At 44.6% G+C, this 11,103-nt stretch overlaps 1 pseudogene; it reads left to right on the top strand.

Annotated features, from left to right (window-relative positions):
- Positions 1-1,477: 1,477 nt before the first annotated feature.
- LOC123240836 lies at positions 1,478-10,848 on the top strand (annotated as a pseudogene).
- Positions 10,849-11,103: the final 255 nt, after the last annotated feature.

The raw sequence follows: 11,103 nt of genomic DNA, 5'->3' as shown, positions 1-11,103 counted from the left end.
GATATATTTAAAATAAAGGAATTTCCTGGCCTTGATGGTAGGAATTGTTGCTTTTTTCATTTGTGACCCCAGAGACACTGAGGGAGAAGTAGGCCTGGGTCCCACTGACCCTTTTCTTTGTCCCTCTATTCAATATATAAGTTCTCCCACTCCCATTTTATCGGAAAACCATTGAAATCTTTCCAAAATCTGGCAGCAACCCACCTCTCTGTTATAATTTGTCTTTAGTTTCTATGGGAACAATCCAGGAAAATCAAAATGGAACTGAGACGTCTAGTGACCCAGGAGATAGTGCTATGGACCTATGCTGAAATGTGGACTGATGCACTTATTAACTGTGCAAGCCTGGGCAAGTGACTTAATCTCTATCTGCCTCAGCTTCCTCCACTGTTAAATCAGGATAATAATCAGGATAACAATGCCTAGCATGTAGTACATAAGTGATGGCAAACCTTTTAGAGAACAAGTGCCCAAACTGCAACCCTCATGCCTCATGTGAGCCCCCCACCCTGCCTTACCCCAGAGAGGGGAGGGAGGAAGCATTCCCACTGGGCTGCTGGGCAGAGGGGCTGGTGATATGAGAAATGTCCTCAGGCAGGCATGGAGAGGGGGAAGGAAGCAGCCCCCTCCAGCTCTCATGCCATGGGTTTGACAACTTGGTAGGAGATGCTGTTACCCTCCACCTCAGTGCCTTGAAATTAGTAGACATTTGCTACAGGATTTGGTTTTATATTGTAATTAGTCTTTATGTAGAATTTCTCTTTGCAACCTCCTTCTCGCATTTCTGTGGCATCCACTGAGTTTGGGACTCGAGTCCACATGCAGGAATCACAGGTGCCAAAGGAGCCTAAGGGATCGTTTTAGGGAAAGTGTGCCTGCCTGAGCATAGCCTTTGGTTGCATCCTCCATCACCTGGTCATCTTGTCATAACTTCCTCATTGATTCCTGCCCTGCTCTTTCCCCTAATAAAAAGAGCCGACATTTCTCCAGTTCTGGAAATGGCTGGGCATCCATCATTCTGACAGCAACCTGGCAGCTACACAGGACAGTGTTATTCTGTCCAGGCACTGAAGGATTTCTGCCAAGTTCATACAGTTAGTAAGGGGCAGGATTACCACTTCCAATACCAGCTTCCAGTTCAGGGCTTCTGCCCATAAATCCAAGTATTGATTCACACTACCTAAGAGGGGAACCTAAGAACCTAAGAGAACGAGGGATAGAAAACAATGACAGACAGAAGGAGGCTCACATGGGCAGGGATACCTCCAGGGCTTGTGGAAGGCTAAAGAGAAGCCTGCTTGAGAGAGTCAGTCCCTATTGCACCAGATTCAGGGAGGGAAGTTTGGGGTCTGGTTTTAGGAAGTGGGGGCAGAAGCTCCTGCCACCACATCCTGGACCCAAACCCCAGCCTTTGTCCCTCCTCCTTCCCTCTGGACAGCTGAGATCATTCAGCTGAGGACGGAGCTTTGACTGCACCATGGCGTCCACACTGTCCTCTCTTCTCTATTTTGGTGAGTGAATGGGGACAGGAATAGAAATGGAGGAAATGGGGAGGAGCAGTGATGGGATCATTCTGAGGAGGCCCATGGACAAGAGTTAGTGGGGGAAAGAGCAGACTGTTCTTGCTTATGGAATGGCTTCCCAGGAGAAAAGTAGACTCCAGGTTTCTTTAATGATGTGGGAGGAACATGTGGGGTGAGATGGTAGCTGCTGATCTGGGACTTGACTCACTTGGACCTTTCTTTGATAGGGTTATTTCTGAGCCACAGGATCCAAGCCCAGGAGGGTGAGTCCTTTCCCCCACATTCTCTCCCCCAGCGGAGAGTAGAGAGTCACTTCATCACTCCAGAAGAGTGAGGATTGAGTGGGTGGCTTGGCTGAGCTGGAAGAAGTCACTTCCAGAGCATCATGGGGGTAAAAGCTGAAGGAGCCGGGGAGACAAGGGACCTGCCAAAGTTGTGGGGCTCTATTTTCCTTTCATTGATCTCTCCCTGTGCTGTGAAGAGGTCTGTGGGCTTCCTGGGGGCAAATGTGAGTCTATGGCCCCAGGAGCTCCAGGAAAGTTGGATTCAATGTCTCATCAGAAAATTTAAACGTGTGATAATTGTATCCAAGTAGCAGAAATGAGCTTCCTTTTAGGAGTGCGGGAGGTCCTAATTCAGAATTCTAGTGACTGTGATGACCAGAAAAATCACCTTCAAGTGTTCGGTGAACCTGAAAGCTAATTATGTTATGATAAATACCCATACAGTGTCTTATAATAATAACTCATATCCTCGTAACGCTTTAAATTTGGCAAAGTGTGTTTCTCCCAATACTCTGGCTGCTGAGGATGCCAGGAAAGAAGAAGCCAAGAGGAAGCACTTGGGACCTGATGGGGGAAACATCTTGAGCCCCACAGGCCTCATTGGCTGCTTGTTTCAGCACTAATAACCAGGCCACTCCAAGTTGGCATGGTGCCCCCTTAGCCACTGCTTCTGTTGCCCCTTCCTGCAATGACGTCCCTTTGGCATCCTCGTGTCCTTAGGCTCACCTGGCTCTAATGCCAGAGAGTCCTGCTTACCGCTGTACCACTGAAGCCCAACAGATTTCTTCTGCCCTTTAACATGCTAAATGAGTGAGGAAAACTCTCTCCTTGATCCTTTCACCCTCTGGCAAAAATTCTAAACTTGAAAGAGGTTCAGATCCTGCTTCTGATCCTCTCTAGCACTATAAACCAGGGCACATCCATAAGCCTGTCTCAGCCCCTTTCCCATTCAGAAAATGAGGGGATTGGATGGAATGGCCTCTGATGTTCCTTCCTGGTGCAAGTTGATGATCCTCCCAATCCATCAACTCCAGTGATCCCATCAAAAGAAACCCTCTTATTCTTTTCTCATACAAGCTCTTTTGTCTACATCCATGTCTTCATACTGGCTATCTCCCATGTTTCCTCCTTCTGTAATGCCTGTTATCTTCTAAGATTCATCTAGCATTCCTCATCTAACATTCTGCAAAAGGTCTAGCCCTCCATTCACCCCACCCTTGGCTAATCAGTACTTTCCCCTCCAAGTTTCCTTTCTATTTGTTTTTAGGTATTTCTCATAGATTTATCCATCTGCCTGCAGTCTACCCTGATGAGTAGATAAGTTCCTTGGGGGCAAAAAGGATGTGCTTTTGTCTTGTAGTCCTAGTCAGGTCCTGACACATGGTAGGTGCTTGAAAAAAACTTTGAGCCCTACATATATGGCATTGTTTGTTGATGAGGTGGTACATTGCTCTCCTTTACCCTCCTGTTTTTCAGGGGAGGAAAGCAAGCCTCCAAGAGGTAGCAGGACTGCCATGAATCCCCAGAGCTATATACCATGAGGAGAGCCATGATTTAGAGCTTAAAGTGGAGCTGGAGGGCCACCTTGTCTGGCCTTGCTTTTTAAAGATGAAGAGAAAAGCTAAGTGGCCTCTGATCATAAGAGAGAGTCTTAGAACTTGAACTGTTGACATCTGATTTCAAATCCAATGCCTTGTCCTTGGCCCCAAATAGCAGTGATCTTTGAAGGCACTTTCTTTGGTCTCAAACACCACCATTCTTTCCCCAACCAGTTTATGTGCCCATTGGTGCTCTGGAGACATTCTGCCTTTCTCTGCTGGTCTTTCTGCTCTTCTCAGCCAACCCCTCCCATCTTCTCTGACAAATTCATTCTCATGACTGTCTTCTTCCCCATATTCTAGCCTTCAGTGGCTCTCCCCATCACTTTGTCCCTTCCCTGCTATTTAAAAAGCTAAACATAACAAAATCCCCCAAATCTCCCCACATATGAAAATAGACACAAATATTTCCTTGATTTGGGCTCTTTTTTCTCTCCTCCGTCTCCCAGGCAAATATGCATCCAAAGTCATTTATATTCTTTATTTCAGGTCCCTCTCCTGCCACTCACTTCTCAGCCTGCCTTTGGCCCTCATCACTCAAAGCTGCTCTTTTCTAAATGCCCAGTTTTTCTTTCTGCGAAAGATCAGATGACCTTTTCCCATTCCTCATCCTTCTTGGCCTCTCTTCAGTTCTTGACACTGGTGGCTTCCTTTTCTTCCTTAATACTCCCTCTTCCCAGAGCGATCTTTTCACTTTGCTACATCTTCTTGGTCTCTTTCTTTAAATCACGATCTCTACCATGACCTCATATAAATGTATTCCACAAGTCTCTGTCCCTGGTCCTCTTCTCTTCTCTATCCATGCTTTCTTAGTAATTGCATCATCTCCTCTGGACTAAATGAACAGGGCCTTCCAGATCACTATCCAGCCCTACCCTGTCTTAGCATGGGACCTCTTAAACTATTTAGACTTTAATCCTCTTAAAATGGGCAAACACTAATCCAGATTTCTCCTTCCTCAGAAAGGTTTCTACCTTTCTGCTTTCCATTAAGGATACAATCATCCTTCCAGCCATCCAGCTTTGAAATCTCTAATTATCATTGTAGAGATGAGGAAATGAGTCTTAGAGAGGTCAAGGCTTGCCCAGACATAGTAATAAGTAAGTGTCAGTGATGGGACCTGTGACTTCTCAAACATGTTCTGAGCCAAGCTCTTAGCTTCAATGCTGATCCTTTCTGTGGTTCACAAGGGTTAAAAGGAAAGAGGGAGAGTCTAGATCAGTTAATTAATCAGATGATTTCCCCCCTTTGAGTCATCAATGCTGGGGAAAAGAAGGTGTGAGTTGAAATTTAACATGAAAATGTCTCTGAGATTCATTGATTTGGAGGGGACCAGAGATTATTGGGTCCTTCTATAGATGACAGCATCAGGAATTAAAGAAGTGGAGTTTGTCCAGGGTCACTCAGACAGTTCTAAGCAGGGCTGGGATGTGAACCTGAGTGTTATGACTCCTAGTTCAGTGTCTTCTCTCTTCCAGGTTCTCTCCCCAAGGCCACTCTCTCAGCTGACAGAGACCTTATCATGGCTCCAGGGAGCTATCTGACTCTCAAGTGCAAGAAGCCAGACAGCGAAGATTTAGTTCCACAGCAATGGACATACCTTCTGCTCAAGGAGGGGAATTCACAGCCTTTGAAGAGCCACACTTCAGCTGGGTCCTGGGCTAACTTCAGCCTACCGTGGGTGACAGCTCAGGATTCTGGGAACTATAGTTGCAAGTACTTTGGATCCCAGGACCCACAAAGAGAGTCAGAGGCCAGCAGTGCCCTGGAGATCTGGGTGAAAGGTGAGAAGGGGATGTGGCTCCATTGTGCAGGATGGAGGAATGAGAGGAAGAAGGAGTGGCTTGAGGATTGGAAGGAGTCCACTGGGCAGGATCAGGGCTGGTTCAAGGGTTCAAGTTCTTCTCCTTAGTGGTGTCATGTTGTTTGTGGCAGTCTGGGGAAACCCTGAGGCTCCTTCTCAGAATGAGGTTTTTAAATCTATAAAATACAATGGAAAGAGTTGTAAAGAAAACTAAATGAATTGTGATACAAATATCAGAATAGAGATGTATAGATACATGTATGTTTATATGAGAGTGTCTGTGTATGTGTGTGTTCACATACGTGCATACATAAAAGTTCCTGCACCCAGGTTAGGATCCCCTGTGGTAGGATGACCTCAAGAGGAAGAGGAGCCCACAGGGAGGGGGTAATTCAGGATCACAGCTAATAAGCATTGATTTCAAGCTTCCCATGTTTCTGGCTGCTGATGCCACAGAGAAAACCCTGCTCCCATCACTTTTTGTTCATTTCTTTGCTTTTGGTGACTTCAGTGCCTACAATAAGAATAACATTTCTAAAGTGCTTTCAGGTTGGCAAAATGCTTTAGAAGTTCATTTAGCCCTCATGGCAACTCTGGAAGGCAGGTGTTATTCTCCCTATTTTACAGAGGAGGAAACTGAGGCATGCAGGATATGTGACTTGCCCAGGAACTCAGAGTTAGTAAGCAGTCAAGGCAGAATTTGAACTCATCTTGCTGCCTCCAAGATCAGCACTCTGTGCCCTGTCCCCAAGCTACTTGGATAGTGGATAATACAGAATTGTGGTTTAGGAGACAGAGAGCAGGGCTGGAAACATCCATCAAGTAACTACAGGCATAGAGCTAATAACTGAGCCTTTGGGAAGTGATGGCATTAGCAAGTGAGATGTGGGGAGAGAGGAAAAAGAGAGGAGGAGGACCGAGATCTGGAGCACAGCCCTGGCTAATGGGCATGACCAAGAAATACAAATACTGCAGAGGAAACTCTTCAATTTAGGCACAAATAGAGTTCTGGACATTGACTCAATGTTAGTCCATATAGAAGTATTTGTAGCTTAAAGAGAGAAATGGCTGAATGGGCAGACCCTCTTCACAGCCTTAGGTGTGTCTCAGTCAGAACCCATCTTGAAGAGTCATTTCTAGAAATATGGGAGAAGGAAGAATCACAGTATGGAGTAGCACAAATGATTCATGGTTAACCCCTTCCAAGAAAACAATAGTGACTTCATGGAGCAGGATCACCCCAGACAATCTCTTCCCTAAAACTTCACTGGACCACTCCCCTAAGGTGTCTCCCCAGGCTGCTCACAGGTGACCTGAAATGATCCAAAAGACTTGTCCCACTCTTATCCACAACACTGGTAGTTCCTTAGGTAGGTCTTGGCTGTCATCCCTTCAAGGAGGAGGAAACACTTTTCTCTTGAATCTCCCTCTCTTGGAATGGCAGGCCCTGCTGTTCTTTTCTGTAGAAGGATGTTGGGGCTTGGGTTGCCATTGTCCTGTGTTCAGGAAGCCTTGTGGGAGGTGCTGCTGCCAGATTCCTCTCTGATCTCCTATGTTGTTGGAAAGACCTAAAGCGATTCAAGCAACAACTAAGACAGAGACTTCCCCGAGATGGGCCATGAGCTCTATTGTCCCCCAGGAGAACCACTGCTGCTGGAGCTGGGTTCTGTGCTCATCAGCATCCCCTCAGAAGCACTGGAGGAAGAATGACAGCCCACATTAGGGAGGTGAAAGTGGAAGTATCCTATCGATGCAGTGACCCTGCCTGCCCTCAGCTATTTAAATCATGGTGACATCCGTCCATAGCCCCAATCCCAGAAGTGCCTCTGCCTCTTAAGGAGAATTGAGTGCTGCTCTTTTAAGTGCTGCCAAAGAATCACATAAGGTCCATGGGCCAAAATAGGGTGGTTCTCTCAGACTCCATTACCAAAAAGGCAGAACTCAAAGAGTTTCTTCTGCATACTTGAGACAATCCTAAAGTTTCAGGTGTGGGTCTTAAGGTGGGAGCTCTGCTGTGGCCCCCCATGTTGCCCCTTCAATATGGGCCAGGTCCATGGGCACCCAGGATAGGAGGAGGACTGCTGGGGCAGATGCACAGTCTTTGCCAAAACCCCATTCAAAACAAGGTCACTCAAACCTAATTCCCTAAAAGCAGGGAGAGGACGTTTTTCAGGAGTCCCCCCAGAGGCAGCTTAGCTGTATTGACCATTAATGATACAGAGTCAAGAATTCCTTACAGGGAGCTGTGAACAGTGAGTTTTATATGATCATGATGATGGTAATTGGGTTTGGTTTTTAATGGGTTTTTTGTGTTTTTTTAAAACCCTTAACTTCTGTGTATTGGCTCCTTGGTGGAAGAGTGGTAACGGTGGGCAATGGGGGTCAAGTGACTTTCCCAGGGTCACACAGCTGGGAAGTGTCTGAGGCCAGATTTGAACCTAGGACCTCCCGAGTCTCTAGGCCTGACTCTCAATCCACTGAGCTACCCAGCTGCCCCCTGTTTTTTAATGTTTAAAAATAATGATTTATTCATTTTTAACATTTAAAAATTTTCCAACTTAAAAATTCTCTCCTTCCTTCCAGCCACTCCCCACCTATTGAGAAGGCAAGCAATAGGATATCCATTATAGATGTGAAATCATGTAAAACATATTTCCATATTGGTCATGTCACAATAAAACAAGAAAAATAAAGGAAGTGAGAAAACTATAGTCCAGTTTGTACTCAGAATTCACCAGTTGCCTCTCTGGAGGACAGTCCTTCACCATGAATCCTTCGGAATTATCTTGGATCTTTGTATTGATCAGAGTAGCTAAGTCTTTCACAATGAAGCATTATTGCAAGATTTCTGTTACTGTATCCAATAAACTCCTGACTACTGAATTCACTAGAGATCAATTCATAGAAGTCTGCGCTTTTTAAGAAAGATATTTAAATTTTTCCAATTACATGTAATAACAACATCTAACATTTCTTTTCTAAAATTTTGAGTCCCCAGTTCTCTCCTTCCTTTCACTCTCCCTGACATGATAAATATTTTGATTACATGTGTGATCGTGCAAAGCATATTCCACATTGGTCATGTTGGGAAAGAAGACCCATATAAAACCAAAAAAAAATGGGAAAATAAAGTGAAAAACATGCTTCATTCTGCATTTAGACTTCCCTAGCTCTTTCTCTGGAGGAAGATAGGTAGCTTTTTCATCAGGAGACGTTGGGGATTGTCTTGGATCATTGTGTTGCTGAGAAGAGCTACATCATTCATAGTTCATCATACAATGTTGTAGTTACTGTGTAGAATGTTCTTCTGGTTCTGCTCACTTCACTTTACATCAGTTCATGGAGGTCTTCCTAAGTTCCTCTGAAATCCTCATGCTCATCATTTCTTATAGCACAGTAGTCTTCCAATACAAACATATATGACAGCTAATTCAGCCAGTAGCCAATAGACCCTCTGTTTCCAATGACAAATATGTTCTCAATCTCCAATTCTTTGCCACCACAGAATGAGCTGCTATTAATATTTTTCTAGAAATAGGTCCTTTTCCTTTTATTTCTTTGGGATACAGACCTAATCATTTCTTCTGGCTTCATATTTTTCTGCTACAGGGAATTTCTTTTCTTCATCTCTGCAAGTTGCTTTTAAGATAAACTAAATTCTGAAGAAATCCCCTAGTCAAAGTGGCACTGAAACTGGAAAAAATCAGGAGGACCTAAGTTCAAGTATAACCTCAGATACCTACTAGCTAAGCAAGGCACTTCATCCTGTTTGCCTCCGTTTCCTCATTTGTAAGATGAACTAGATAAAGAAGTGGCAAACCACTCCATTATTGTTGCCAGGAAAACTCCAAATGGTGTCACAGAGAGTCCAAAATGACTGAAGAAATGACTGAGTAGCAGAGGGGACAATGGAGAACCATAGCCTTTTAAGAAAAAAAAAAGTTCTTGTTCCTATTGTTTTTTTTTTTAATTTAACTTCCAGACATGCAGCAAAAACTCTCCCTCTCAGCCTGGCCACAAAGAACCATGGCCCCAGGGGAGAATGTGACCCTCTTGTGTCATGGACCAGCTTGGGGCATGAGGTTTGCTCTGTACAAGGAAGGAGATGAGAAACCAATGGAGATCAGTGATCCCATCCATGATGAAGCTAAATTTCTCTTTACCTATGTGACCACCAATCACACTGGGAATTACAGTTGCCACCATCACTCAGATGCTGTTGACCAAGTCATGGCAGAGTCCAGTGACCCCTTGGAGCTTATAGTGAAAGGTGAGAGGGGTATTTCTGAAGAAGGATCAACTCCAGGGGGTAGATATTCTCTCATTACCCCAATAGAGCAAATAAAGACTTTACTTTAATGTTGCAAATGAGGAGAATTGGAACCAGTAGAGACTTTTCTTCTTCCTACTATTCCAGGGTCATAGGGAACCAGAGTGAGAATTTATCTTCTAAGAGATAACTTATCCCTTCCTTATGAACCATTCTGTTTTCCAGGTGAGCTGGATATACCTCTCATACAAGGTAAGACTTGAGGAGAAGATTTGGGGAGTTAGAAGGGAAGGCCATGTGTCCTCAGCACTTATTTCACAGAATTGATCATGGGTGGAAGTATGGAAATATGAATAAAGATGATGAATCCATCAGGACAATGAAGTTTGAAAAATGGTTTCCTTCCCAGCTTCAGGATCTACAACTCTTCTCATCATCTTCAGCTGTGCCATCATTCTCTTCTTCCTCTTTCTATTGGCCTTCTTGTGTCATCATCGCTCCTATTTTGGTGAGTTCAGAAGGAGGATGTAAAGCACCAAGTGGGTACTCTAACCCTTCTACTATGGGTGAGGGAATAAACAATGGACCGAGTGTCAGGGTCTCAGTTTCTTTACCTGTGATCTGAAGAGCTATCACTAGAGAATCTGAGGTCCCTTCCATCTATGATCCTATTGAAATCTGTTCCTGACATCATTCTCACCAGGAGCCCCACAAGGAGAACCTATCAGGAGACAGGGATGCTTAGTTCACCTCCCCAATCTCTCTTGCATTTTCTACCCCACCTCATGTGATTGCATACCCGACCCACTGGAAAGCTTCCATGGTGAGGAAAGGATAATGAGTGTGACTCTCAGACTGACCTTCTCAACCTGGCCTTTGTTTGTCTCAAAGCAGCCCTGGCTGATGGTACCTTCCTTAATGTATTTTGTTTCCATTGATCCAAGAGAATACCAAGTGCCAGTATTCTGGAAATAAAGGGCGGGGGGGACAGAGATCCATGTTCATAACTGGCAACTTCAAGAACTAATAGAGCCTTCTCTTCGTGTCAAGCAGAGACTGACCCATCAGTGAGGATTCTCCATCCTCATCCCACTCCTGAGATATAACTCAGTCTTATCCTTGGCCCCAGCCTTCCCACATCCTCCCTCTGGTGTCATCTATTTATTAATCTCAGATTCACTATTGCTTCTTGTTCTTGGCCCTTAGTGATAATTATCGACCATTCTTCACCCATGTATTTTTCCTGCAGACATCAGGGGCTGATGACTATGGAGGAGTGACATACAGACAGTTGAACATTAAGACCTTGAGTAAGGGGAGGCAGATCCTCAAAGAGAATGAAATCTATAGTACTATAGCCCAGCACTAAAGGATAAGCAGGGTCACATGGGTCATTTGACATAAACTTCAAACAGAGGGTTTGGGAGCCAATGTGTGAGTTGGAAAAATGGTCCCATCAGGGTGCTACACAGGTGGAGAGGGCACAGCTGTCCATCAAATTTCTGTCATCTGACCTGTGGTATACCACCTATCAAAACAGATGTGTCAATAACTCTTGTCCCTGATTTATAACAACTGGAAGAATATTTTTAAATCCTTTAGGGTTACAAAAACACAATATGAC

This window comes from Gracilinanus agilis, chromosome 3 (genome assembly GCF_016433145.1).
Source record: "Gracilinanus agilis isolate LMUSP501 chromosome 3, AgileGrace, whole genome shotgun sequence".
NCBI classification, from domain to species: domain Eukaryota; kingdom Metazoa; phylum Chordata; class Mammalia; order Didelphimorphia; family Didelphidae; genus Gracilinanus; species Gracilinanus agilis.
The sequence above is the reverse complement of the archived record's forward strand: the minus strand, read 5'-3'. Positions and strand labels throughout refer to the sequence as shown.